Source organism: Microcebus murinus, chromosome 7 (assembly GCF_040939455.1).
Source record: "Microcebus murinus isolate Inina chromosome 7, M.murinus_Inina_mat1.0, whole genome shotgun sequence".
NCBI classification, from domain to species: domain Eukaryota; kingdom Metazoa; phylum Chordata; class Mammalia; order Primates; family Cheirogaleidae; genus Microcebus; species Microcebus murinus.
This window is the reverse complement of record NC_134110.1, coordinates 1,708,259-1,721,251: the sequence shown is the minus strand read 5'-3', so window position 1 is coordinate 1,721,251 and position 12,993 is coordinate 1,708,259.

Here is a 12,993-nt window from a genome sequence, read left to right as displayed (position 1 = left end):
AAAAATTAGCCGGGCATGGTGGCGCATGCCTGTAGTCCCAGCTACTCGGGAGGCTGAGGCAGGAGGATTGCTTGAGCCCAGGAGTTTAAGGTTGCTGTGAATGAGGCTGACTCCATGGCACTCTAGCCCGGGCAACAGAATGAGACTCTGTCTCAAGGAAAAAAAAAGTCCCCTTTCGTCTAGGTTTTCAAATGCATCAGTATAAAATGTCTTGCACAGACTGTCAATTTTTAAAATGTTCCCTGGGACTCTGTGCATGTGCTCTGTCTCTCCTGACCAGTGTGTTTCCATGGCCTTCCTCCTCCTTGCTGAGTTAGACACGCTGAAGGGGGCTGACTCCACGGGGCCTTGCAGAGGACTCATTCTCAGAAGGAGTGAGAACATCTGCTTCTCTCTGGGGTTTGCTTTAAAATGTATTTATTTTGGCTTTATTATTTTCCTTGCTGTTTTCTTTTATATTTGTTTTATCCTGTTTTTTCTATCTCAAGAGTTTAATAATTAGGTCTGGTGTGGTGGCTCATGCCAGTAATCCTAGCACTCTGGGAGGCCGAGGCGGGAGGATCGCTCGAGGTCAGGAGTTTGAGACTGGCCTGAGCAAGAGTGAGATCCTGTCAGTACTATAAATAGAAAGAAATTAATTGGCCAACTAATATATATAGAAAAAAATGAGCCGGGCATGGTGGCGCATGCCTGTAGTCCCAGCTACTTGGGAGGCTGAGGCAGGAGGATGGCTTGAGCCCAGGAGTTTGAGGTTGCTGTGAACAAGGCTGACATCATGGCACTCTAGCCTGGAGATAGAGTGAGACTCTGTTTCAAAAAATGAAAAAAGAGAGAGTTTAACATTTAGTTTCCTCAAATCCATTCTTTCTATTTTCGGAATGACAGCGTATCTTGTGCTGGTTACATGCCCTAATTTTAAAGCCCAAGTAGACGTAGGTTTCAAATCCAGGCCAATTATTTACCGTGTCTCAAGAAAATCCACTTAAATTTTTTGTGACTCCAGTTTTTTTTTTTAAATCTGTAAAATACAGTTGATTATAGTAGCTACCTCATAGACACAGTGTGATAATAAATTGCAATAGTAGACGTAACTCTCATAGCACTGTTTGTTGGGTGGTCATTGTTGACACAGCTGTCATCATCATCATTATTATTTAAGGCCAGAAATTCTCTTCTGAATATCCTTTTTGCCATAACCCATCACTTTTGAAATATGATGTCCAATTTTGTTATTTCAGAAATGGTCTGTAATTGTAGTTTCGATTTCCAATGTAAACTCGGTTCTTTAGAAGATTTTTGTTGTTATTGTTAATTTCATGTGGTTCAATTTCCCAGATTTAGTCTTGTTGTTCTTGAAATTCTTTATTAAAAAATTCCAGCTTAATTGCATCACGGCCAGAGGATGTGTCTTGGTTGCTTTTATTTGTTGGAATTTATTGAGGTTGACTCTATAAGCCAGAATGTGATGTGACTTAATGTGTTTCTAGTGGCGCACATTTGAAAAGCAAGATTATTCTTTGGGAGTTTTTAAAGTTGTGTATATTCAAATGTGATCTTAAAATACAGTCCTGTGGGCCGGGCGCGGTGGCTCACGCCTGTAATCCTAGCTCTTGGGAGGCCGAGGCGGGCGGATTGCTCAAGGTCAGGAGTTCAAAACCAGCCTGAGCAAGAGCGAGACCCTGTCTCTACTATAAATAGAAAGAAATTAATTGGCCAACTGATATATATAGAAAAAAAAAAAAAATTAGCCGGGCATGGTAGCGCATGCCTGTAGTCCCCGCTACTCGGGAGGCTGAGGCAGGAGTATCGCTTGAGCCCAGGAGTTTGAGGTTGCTGTGAGCTAGGCTGACGCCACGGCACTCACTCTAGCCTGGGCAACAAAGTGAGACTCTGTCTCAAAAAAAAAAAATATATATATAGTCGTGTGCTGCATAGCAACACCATGGTCAGCAAAGGACAGCATAGGTGGCAGCCAGTGAGACCATAGATGATAACACTGTATCTTTTCTGTGCCCTTCCTAGGTTTAGATGCTTAGATACACAAACACTTACCATGGTGTTACAGTAGCCTACAGAATTTGGTGCAGTAGCTCACTGTAAGGTCTGCAGCCCAGGAGAAATAAGCTACACCTTACAGCCTCGGTATGCAGTCGGCTGTACCCATCGAGGTCAGGGTAAGCGCATTCTAGGATGTTTACGTAGCAACTAAATCACCTACCGGTGCGTCTCTCAGAACTTAGCCCCGTCATTAAGCAACACAAAACTATACACGTATGTAAATATATACTCAATCTTGTAAGCCATAGCATTCAAAACCTTAAGCTCTTTATGTATATTCTGTCCCATTAATCTGAAAAAATTTATGCATTAAAAGCTGACACCATATTTGTAGTATATTTCCAAAATGTTTTGCGTGTTACATATTCTGATGCCTTTATTGGTTACATAAAGTTTTCCGATTTTCACATTTTCACTGATTGTTCCTTTAATCATTTTGTAAAAAGTACTTCTTGACCTATTTAATAGTTGCCTCAAGTTTTATTTTGTTTGATAAAATTAACATTTTTTTTTTCCGAGAGAGAGTCTCACTCTGTCTCTGGGGCTAGAGTGCCATGGCGTCAGCCTTGCTCACAGTAACCTCCAACTCCTGGGCTCAAGTGATCCTCCTGCCTCAGCCTCCTAAGTAGCTGGGACTACAGGTGTAGTCTCACTTTCTTTTATAATAATTTGCACTTACACAGTATTTTCCCATCCCTTTATTTTTAACTTTATGTAAGTTAGTTTTAAATGTGTCTCTTGAAAGTGGGATATAATTGGAGGAAGAGGGAGAGTTTGTTTCTTTAAATTTTTTTCCTTCCCTTTTGGAAATTGAATCTGAGAGTTTCCTTTACTTTAATATGTAACCTTATTGCATGCCGTGATTGATCTTTCTCCTGACATGTTTTGTTTTGCTTTCCTATTATGTCTCCTTATTTTTTTTCCTTTTCTTGCCTTCCAGCCAAGTTATTCACACTTTGTTTTCCTTCTTAATGAATCAGAGGTTACACATTTTATTTTACACTGCTGGTAGCTATGTAAAGAATCTCTGAAAGTGATAGGAGCCTACATTTTTCCTCTTATTCCATTCTAACAACGCTCCAGCATCTAATACTTCTTCCCTGTGCAAGGTGAGGTGCTACAGACACTCAGAGAAATTGCCTGTCTGGGGAACATTGGGTACCACGTCTTTCAAGATTCTTTGTAATTAAGCATATCGGTTCTGGTCAAAAAAATAAAAAAAATAAAAAAAAAAAAAAAAAAAAGATTCTTTGTATTATATTATTTGCTCTATTTCGAAATCCTGTTAACAACCATCGCTGAGGTTTAACTTCAAGGTATCCTGGCTTTGCGGGCCCAATGTCAATTCCTGATGTCATCATCACGGTCTGCCCCCCAACCTGCTCCAGGCTCTCGCTCTGCCCCACCTTGAACTCCGTCCTACCCGACCGAACAGGCTCTAAACCTGTTCCGCCCCTGCACGCCCCTGGCACTCTCTAGCCTGCAGGACCCGGCACAGGCAGCTCCCAGTGGCTGGCAGATTCCCTCTGGCCCTCGACAATGCTACATTTCCATCACTCCCAACCCGGGACAGGGGAGAGAGATCGGCTCCCGGCTGACACGGGCCCAGGATCCGGACCTTGGGTGGGGAGGACACCGTCTTGCCAAAAGACAAGATCAGAAATCTTTCCATTTAAAATGCTCTTCCTGCACACGTCCACATCCCAAATCCCGCCCCGTGTCCTGCAGGACTGTTTCTGAAACCGCCAGAGCCTCGGCTCACGGTGAGAACTTAACATTTGACATCACGGTACAGACCCCAGGAACACACAGAGGACCTGTACTGCCACATATAAATAAGTGTGTAGAACTAAAAGTCTCCTGAAGCAACACCCTTTCTACCGCATAATAAAGTAAGAACATGAAAAAGAGAACGCAAAACATGATTTTGCAAAGGACCTGGTGCATTCTGATACACCCCCTTCTTTTTAAATATATATATTTTTAAGCTGATCTCAACCCTCTAAATTGCTCTCCAGCTCCCTACCGCGGCCGTCCCCAAGCCCTGGGCTGCAGACCGGTGCTGGCCCGTGGCCTGTTAGGGACCCGGCTGCCCAGCAGAGGAGCGCGGCGGGCGGGGAGCTTCGTCGGTATTCACAGCCGCTCCCGGCCACCGGCATCACCGCCCGAGCTCCGCCTGCTGCCAGATCAGTCCTGGCGTTACAGCCTCGCAGGAGCTCGGACCCCACTGAAGACTGCACACGGGAGGGATCTGGGTTGCGGCTCCTTATGAGGATCGGATGCCTGATGACCTGAGGCGGTGATGCTAACTCTGGGGAGCGGCTGCAAATACAGATTGTCATTAGGAGAGAGTTTGACTGCACCATAAATGTCATGCATTTGAATCATCCCGAAACCATCCCCCTCCCCGGTCCAGGGAAATATTGTCTCCCATGAAACCAGTCCCTGGTGCCAAAAGGCTGGGGACTGCTGCTCTGGTTGCAAATCACTATTTTAAAGCGATTTGGGGGGGGCAGGGGGTTCTCATAGCAGAACCCCTAATGGAAAGCATTTGCCTTTATTTGATTCCACATGTTTTCCCTTCTTTTGTGCTGCTGCATCTTGTCGTGTGGATGCTAATTTTGCTGCACTTGCTCAACCCTAACCTAAGAGGCCTCTGCTCCTGCAGATTTGGAAAGTGGGCTCTGAAATTCTCCCCGCCCGAGTCTTTCGCACCCAGGCGCAAGGCTGGGGAAAGGGCTTCCGTACCCGGTTGCTTGTCTTTGTCGGGGCAGAGATGCGGGGAGCAGCAGGGAGGCTGTGCCCGCCCCCAGCACCCCGTAGTCGGAGAGCTCGGACCTCTGGGAGGATGTGCTCATGGTGGCCGCCTCCCCTTGGCTGGGCCGGGCAGCTGAGTCCCCGCTGCAGCCACTGCCCACCGTACGGGCCATTTCTGGGCCAGCTGCCCATGCCAAGCCTAAGCCAGAGGCAAGACCTACGAAGGTCCCCACTCTGTGTGGTCTCTGGCATCCAGTCACAGTAGAGACCCACCCGACGGGCTCTGCCCTTCCACCCGGCACATGCTGATCCACACACCACACACGCAACACCCCGCCTGCTGCTCTGTGCTCTCGTGCAGAGACCCTCGTGTCTCCGGCATGCACAGGGCAGCTCTGTCTAGTTCACAGGGCTGACATGGACGTGTCCTTGCTGCAGTGGGAGTCCAAAGGAAGAACTCGAAGTAAATCCCTGATTTCGAGCTATCTTCCTAACCCAAACTCCAAGTTCCTGGAACTGTTTGTTTATTTTGCCCCAGTGGATATTTCTCTCCCCTTGTGTATAAGCATGTGGCCATTCACACTGAATTTCATTTTGATATTAGAAAATATTGGCCAGGTGTAGTGGCTCACGCCTGTAATCCTATCACTCTGGGAGGCTGAGGTGGGAGGATCGCTTGAACACAGGAGTTTGAAACCAGCCTGAGCAAGAGTGAGACCCCGTCTCCAATAAAAATAGAAAAAATTAGCCGGGTGTGGTGGCATGCACCTATAGTCCCAGCTCCTTGGGAGGCTGAGGCAGGAGGATGGCTTGAGCCCAGGACTTGGAGGCTGCTGTGAGCTGGGCTGACGTCACGGCACTCACTCAGCCTGCAGTGAGTTTCAATTCAAAGCGCTCCCTCCCTCCTGGTCACCTCCACACCCCTGGCCACTGCCGGGACCCAGGCAGGGGGAAGAGGTTGCCCAAAAAGCAGGTGTCAAGCTCCTGGCCTGTCTTCTGCCCAAATAACTCTGCCTTCACTGTTTATATATGAGTTTTCATGAGAGATTGTAACTCCAAAAAAGGTTTCCATGAATAAAAAGAATTAAAATGTAACTGCTATAGATGATTGCAAGCCAAGAGATTTTTTTTTAACCCCGTGGATATAAGACCATCTCTGTGTTTAGGGAGCATGGGTCTGTGTAGAGGCATGCCACACAGCACTTGAGAACATGGATTTGGGAGTCGGATAGGCTGGGTTCAGGTCCTGGGAGTGTCCCTTGTTAGCTAAGTGCTCCTGGGCAAGTCACCTCACCTCTCGGAGTGGGTACAACTCCCTGAGCTCCGGGAGGGTGTCAGGCTTAAATGAGTCGCTGCGAGCGGAGACTTGAGTGGTGCCCGCGGCAGGAAGCGTGGGCAGGAAAGGGCAGGGGCACCCAGGGTTATCGATAAGCCTCACGGCAGGGGTGAATGAATGACTGGCAGGGGCTTTGCACAAACGCCTGACTCACGCGACAGCTCAGGCCCTCATCACCTCTGCACGGGGAGGTGCCCACACCGTCAGTGTGGACCGGCGCTCAAACGCAGGACGCCGACGGAGAGCAGACAGGAGGGAAGGGGCCGGGAGGCTGGGGGAGAGTGAGGGGAGCCACGCAGACAGCGGCTCCCAGGCTGCTTCCAGAAGCCCAGGGGGGGCTCGCACGGCCCCAGGACAAAGGCATCATCTGTGTGTGGCTCAGCCTGAAGTGGGACGACCGCACCTGCCAAGGGCGGGAGGAGTGGATGGTTCCCTGTGTCCTCAGGGGACCCCAGGCTCATGCTCGGTTGCCTCATTCTCCGACTGCAGAAGGCAAACGGGCAAACGCACCAAAGCAGCACGGGAGTTAGTCTCGGGAACCCCACCTAGAGTGAGCGGAGTGACGCCAGGCAGAGAACTCGCTTCCTGAGATCGGAGTGTGCGAAGCTGCCGCAGGCTGTGCCCACCCTGGAGCGGGGGCCTGGTCGGGCGTCTGCAGCCTCCCTGCCGCCCATCCCCTGCCGGCCCCCGGCTCCTTCCACACCCCCATCCCCAGCACCGAGGGTGACACGAGGCTGGTGAGTCCGAAATCCCAGGACCGGATGCTCCCAGCACTGCAGAGCCCGGACGAGCAACACCCGCTGCCCACCCCGACCTCCCGGAGCTGCTTCCTCCTGAGCCCGACCGCGCGGCAGGCGGCATGGCGATTCCCGCCCCGGCGACCCTGCCTCCCGCTCCTCCCTGACCCCGGCACCACTTCCGAATGCGACAGCACGTCCTGCCCACCGAGACCCTCCCCGTTCGGGTCGGAGAGGCCAGCCTCCTGCCTCAGGTAACGGCCACCTGGACGGAGCAGCTCCCGAGGGACATTCACTCACCTGGCGCCCGCCTGCCTCCCCACTCGCGGCCCCGGGCTGCACCTCCCTGGCTTCTCTCTCCGACTGCCCAGCAGGGACCGCAGCACCCCGCACCCCGACAGCCGGTGGCGCCGGCGCGGGTCCGGGCCGTGAGCAGCGAGAGGTGGACGCTCCTCTCTCACTCGGGAGACAGCCTGCCAGTCTGGTCCCAGGCGCCGGTGGGTGGGACGCCGGGAGTCGGACACGGCGCTCGCCACCTGCTCTGGGCAGGTGACTCGGGGCGAGCGTGTCCGCCCTGGCACAGATTTGCTCCGAGGCTCCCGACTGGAGCCATCTGACTTCTCTGCGTGAAAAAGGCTTGGTCCAAAAGGGGAGCTGCCAGCGCTGAGCGGCCCGGCCGCCGCGCACGGAGCCCTCCATCTGCCCGGCCTGCGGAGACGCGCGGGAGGCAGGCCCGGCCCGCAGCCGCAGAACCACAGCGAGCCTCCTGCTCCCGGCCCCGGGCTGCCCCCGCTTCTTTGGAAAACATGGAAGTGACCGGGAGAGCACGTCACAAACATTTCTCGGTGCCAACTAAGCGCCCGGCACGCTGGCAGGAGCCTTCCACAAACGTCAACGCACACTCCTGCCTTCAATCTGTACATGCTCATTTTACAGGCCATGAAAGCCACTGCACGCACGTTCACTGAGCACCTACTACATGCTATGCTTGGTGACCTTGGGTCACAGCCAGTCACTGGCTCAGCATAGTCAAACCACTTTCCCTAGGTTGCACAGCTAGCCAGGAGTCCGATCAAGACCCACCTGACTCATAAACCCTGGCCCTTCCCATGGGATCTCCTGTCCTGTCTGCACCACACTTTCCCAGAAAAAATGCATCACTCGGGCGGTTCTCAAGTCTGGTCCTCAGGTAGCAACACGACCGACCCACCGTCTTCTGCTAGAAATGCAAATCTCAGGCTCCAGGAGACCTGCTGAGGCAGTAACTGCGGGGGTGGGACCGGCGCTCTGTTCTCGCCAGCCCCCCAGGTGCCGGGGTGCACGCTCGAGTTTGAGGACTGATGACCTAGCCACACAGAGCGTGCTGAGGACCACAGCGTGCAAGTACAGGACACTCCTGTGTGTGCCATCCACATCATCATCATCATCATCATCACCACCACGTGGCCAGGGCCCCTCCCCCGCACATTCCTTTGGAGGACCTAATCTCAGGGTGACATTTAACCCCTCCGCCCCCAGCGAGCATCCCACGCATCTCTGCTAAGCGCAGCCTCTGTGAGCCCTGCGTGCGTGCCGGGCGGGGCCCCGCGCAAGGTCCTCCGTCTGCTCTGAAGGTCACATTGTTTCCCGTGCTCAGCACGAATGTCTCAGGGTTTCCCGGGGCTTTAATGAGGGTGTAGGTGCAGCCGTGGGAAGCCCTGAGATTCCACTCAAGGCTGCAAAGGTCCGGCCACCCTGGAGGACCCAGGTCACAAGGGAGCTGCAGGGGAGGGGACATTCGGGCGACAAAGCTGCCTTTGTCAATGGGTTGGGGACAGGGCCGCACGGCAGGGCTGAGTTCGGAGCGAAGCGGGGGAATTGCTAAATGCGAGGGCCGCCCTCCCTGCTCACACCCGCAGCCTCTCCCCCACGGCTTGGGTGCCGGGAGGCCTGCGCAGGCTTCGGCCAGCACGGCAGGAAGGCTGGGGGAGGGGCCAGCCGTGCCCTTCTGGAGGTGAGACCTGTGGGGGCCCGCCCCCTCCCTCCCACACCCGGTCTAGGCCCTCTCATGCCACCTGTGCCTGCATCCAGCTCCGGCCTCTACCTCCCTTTCCAGGCGGTACGTTCTTTCTCACTCTCAAAAGGCGAGTTTAGGCCGGGCGCGGTGGCTCATGCCTGTCATCCAGCACTCTGGGAGGCCGAGGCGGGAGGATCGCTCGAGGTCAGGAGTTTGAGACCAGCCTGAGCAAGAGCGAGAACCCGTCTCTACTAAAAATAGAAAGGACTTAGCTGGACAACTAAAAATATATAGAAAAAATCAGCCAGGCATGGTGTTGCATGCCTGTAGTCCCAGCTACTCGGGAGGCTGAAGCAGGAGGATCGCTTGAGCCCAGGAGTTTGAGGTTGCTGTGAGCTAGGCTGACACCACGGCACTCTAGCCTGGGCAACAGAGTGAGACTCTGTCTCAAAGAAGGTGAGTTTATTCCAAAGTACAGCTGGGACTGTGCCAGGACCCTAAGCATGGATACAGGGTGGTTTGCACTTCCAGGTGTAAGTTCTGTCACACCTGTGTCCTTCAGGTGCACCACCTGCAGGGCAAGAAGGCCTCCCGCCCCGCCCCGCCCCGCACGCACTCAGAGCCAGGGAGGAGGGCGCAGCCCGCAGGGCGCGCCTGGGGTAGGACCGGGAGGTCCAGGCACCGCTTCGGGCTCGATCGAGGCCCTCCTGCGATCGCGGTGCGTCTCGGCTTCAGCCGTGCACCTGCCAGAGGAAATCAGGGCCCCCGCTGCGGAGTGCGACGGAGAGACCGAGACAGCGCGGGCGGCGCGCCCTGCTAGCCGCTCCCAAGTGTGCGGGCCGGATAACACGCGCGTCTTCCACGGTTACGCCAACTGTCCCTTCGCGCGAAAACAGATCCCAATCCGCCCCTGCGCCACCCCCTATTGCACTTGCATGCGCATGCCTGCATTTGCCGCTCCGTGGGCGTGGCCGCCGTCTGCAGACAGGGAAATCCGAGTTACGCAAGGGGACGAGAGCTTAGTCCATTGCATTCTCTCTAGTCTCAGAGTGGGTTCTGGTTTTGCACCCATTTTACAGGCCGAACGACTAAAGCTCGGGGATCACGCAGCCGGCCTCACCAGGGTGCACAGCCGCTGCGTGGCACGTGGCACCTGCGACCGTGTCCGTCCGTGCACCCCCCAAGCCTGCGGGCTCAGCCGGGAAGCCCGGGCGGTTGTCCGGGGACAAGCTGCTTCCAGAAAGCAGCTGTACTCAGAAAGCCGTACAACGAGTGATTTCTGGTGCTTGCTTGAGGTTTTTTTTTTTTTTTTTTTTTGAGACAGAGTCTCACTTTGTTGCCCAGGCTAGAGTGAGTGCCGTGGCGTCAGCCTAGCTCACAGCAACCTCAATCTCCTGGGCTCAAGCGATCCTCCTGCCTCAGCCTCCCGAGTAGCTGGGACTACAGGCATGCACCACCATGCCCGGCTAATTTTTTCTATATATATTAGTTGGACAATTAATTTCTTTCTATTTATAGTGGGGGGGGGGGGGTCCTCACTCTTGCTCAGGCTGGTTTTGAACTCCTGACCTCGAGCAATCCGCCCGCCTCGGCCTCCCAGAGTGCTAGGATTACAGGTGTGAGCCACCGCGCCCGGCCCTTGCTTGAATTTTATAACCAAACGCCTGTATTGTCTTCTCATGTTCCTCCTTCTTTTAATGACAAAAGTAATACGCGTTTGTCGCAGTAAGTGGAAATATTCAGAAGGAGAGAGGAAAAGTGCAATTCTTTTTAAAAACAACACGAGAGGCTCGAACAACAGCAAAGTAAAGAGGCTCGGAGTCAGCAGCCCTGAGGCCGTGGCTTCTGCACTGGCTGGCCGGCTCCGTGGACATGGGCGGGTCCTGTCACCTTTCTGAGCCTCAGTTTCCCCGTTGATGAAAGAGGAGCACCAACCCCACAAGGCTGCTCAGAGGTCTCTGCACGGAGCTACCTTGCATTCCCAACAAAGCCGCAGGAATCCTTAGCGCTGTGAACTTCAGGTCATGAGACCCACGTGATCATGGTGCAGGATACAGTTTAACGATTTCAGCTAGAGATGCAGCATCGCAATCGAATGACAATAAGTTCTCTGCCCACGGAGCATTTCTACTCGCAGAGACCGCGGAGGCCAGGCCCTGGCACTCTGATCGCAAGCCCTGGTCCCTGGGCGCAGGCGCTGAGACCCAGAGGAGTCAGATGGGCAGGAAGGGCGGTCCGGGGTTGTGCCGCCAGGAGCTGCTGGCTCCTTGACCCCCAGGCCAGGCCCTTCCCCTCTCCCCCAGCCCGCGTTCAGAGTCACACCAAAGGCCTCACTGCATGCGAAAGCTCTGGCTTCCACACAGACCTCGCTGCCTTCTCTCCGGCCTCGCCTTCTTTCAGGTGGCTTCCTGCGCCCGAGTCCTTTCCCTGCCATGTTCCAACACTGACACGCTACTCGGTTACAGCAGGCGGCCAAGCCAGCCCTGCGGGCCACGTGTGTATGTACCATGTTTCCATGAAAATAAGACAGGGTCTTCTATTTAATTTTCCTAAGAAGACACCCTAGGGCTTATTTTTTTTTAAGTACGGTACAACAATCTACATTTATTCAAATAGAGTGAAGTCGTCTTCTTCTGGAACATCATCCTCACTCTCCAAACCCCGAATCCCATCCTGAATGTCTTGGGACTCTGTTTCCCTTAGAACCACCGGCCCCGATCTCTCCTGTGGAGCCACAGAGCTCTCACGGGCGGATGGGAAGGGCTGCTCGTGTTCTTTCCCGCTCCGCGATGACACGCACCGGTTGTGCAGACGCTGCGCAGCCACGCCTGTCACTAGGGCTGATTTTCGGGGTGGGGCTTCTATGGCGCAAATGCTTAGACATCCTGCTAGGGCTCATTTTATGGGTAGGGCTTATTTTGGGGGAATACGGTATGGACCAGCTTCTCCCAAATTCACTTCCCCAATCCTAGACTTCCCCTGGGGTCCTAACTCTTTTCTCCTACCACCTGCCGAATATCTTCACCTGGGGGCTAACTGGTATTTCCAAAGCAACACTGCCAAAGAGTACCCTTGATCATCCATCCCCCGAATAAAACCCGTTTCTGGACAGGTGCCGTGGCTCACGCCTGTGATCTTAGCACTTAGGAAGGCTGAGACGGGAGGATCCCTTGAGGCCAGGAGCCTGCGGCTGCAGTGAGCTATGACCACAACACTGCACACTCCAGCCTGGGCAACAGAGCAAGACCCTGTCTCTAAAACACAAAACAAAACAAACCCATTTCTTCCATATTTTGGTGGTTGTTAGTTGTCCACCAATTTCCCAAGCCAAAAAAGCCAGTATCGGGTAGTTAGGAGCTCGGGTTCTGCAGCCAGAATTCCTGGGTTGGCTTTGCGGGTCCGTCCCCGTCCAGGTTAAGGCAGGGTGAGAGGCACCGAACTGCGGGCTGGGTTTTTCACCTCCAGGGGGGTCGGTGCACTCACATCTGCCTCACAAGGGTTGTTTGGGGCTAGATGTGGTAATAATATTCGCAAAGCTCTTAGAAAAGTTCCCGCCAGAAAAGTCCTCCGTGAGCGGAGCTTCCGTTAGTTTTGACCCCTCCCTCCCTCTGACCCTCCACGTCCCATCCAGTTCATCAGCGACTCCTGTTGGCTGTGTGTGCCCCCAGATGTCCCAAATCTGTCCCCTTTTCCCCTTCTTCACTCCACCTCCAAATTCATCCCCCGCCGTGTCTTGCCTGGTTACGGCGCCTGCCTCGGACCTGGGCCCCGGCTCCTCCGGGGGCTCCACACTCCCTTTTCCACAGAACACCAGGTGGATGTTTTGAAAATGTAAATTGCATGGTGACACTCACCTGCATAGAACTCAAGGACTTTGCATTGCCTTTCAAAATTTAAAAAAAAAAAAATTAAATTAACTCTATTCTTTCAGAGCCGTTTCAGGCTTACAGAAAAATCGCACAGAAAGCATGGCGATCCCTTACACTCCTCTCTCTGCCCGCAGTTTCCCCGTCTGACCTTGCCGCCGTGGTGCGTCTCCACGGGCGACGAGCCAGTACTGACGCACGACTGTCAGCTGAAGTTCTCGGCTTCCGCTGGGGCGTGAGCGC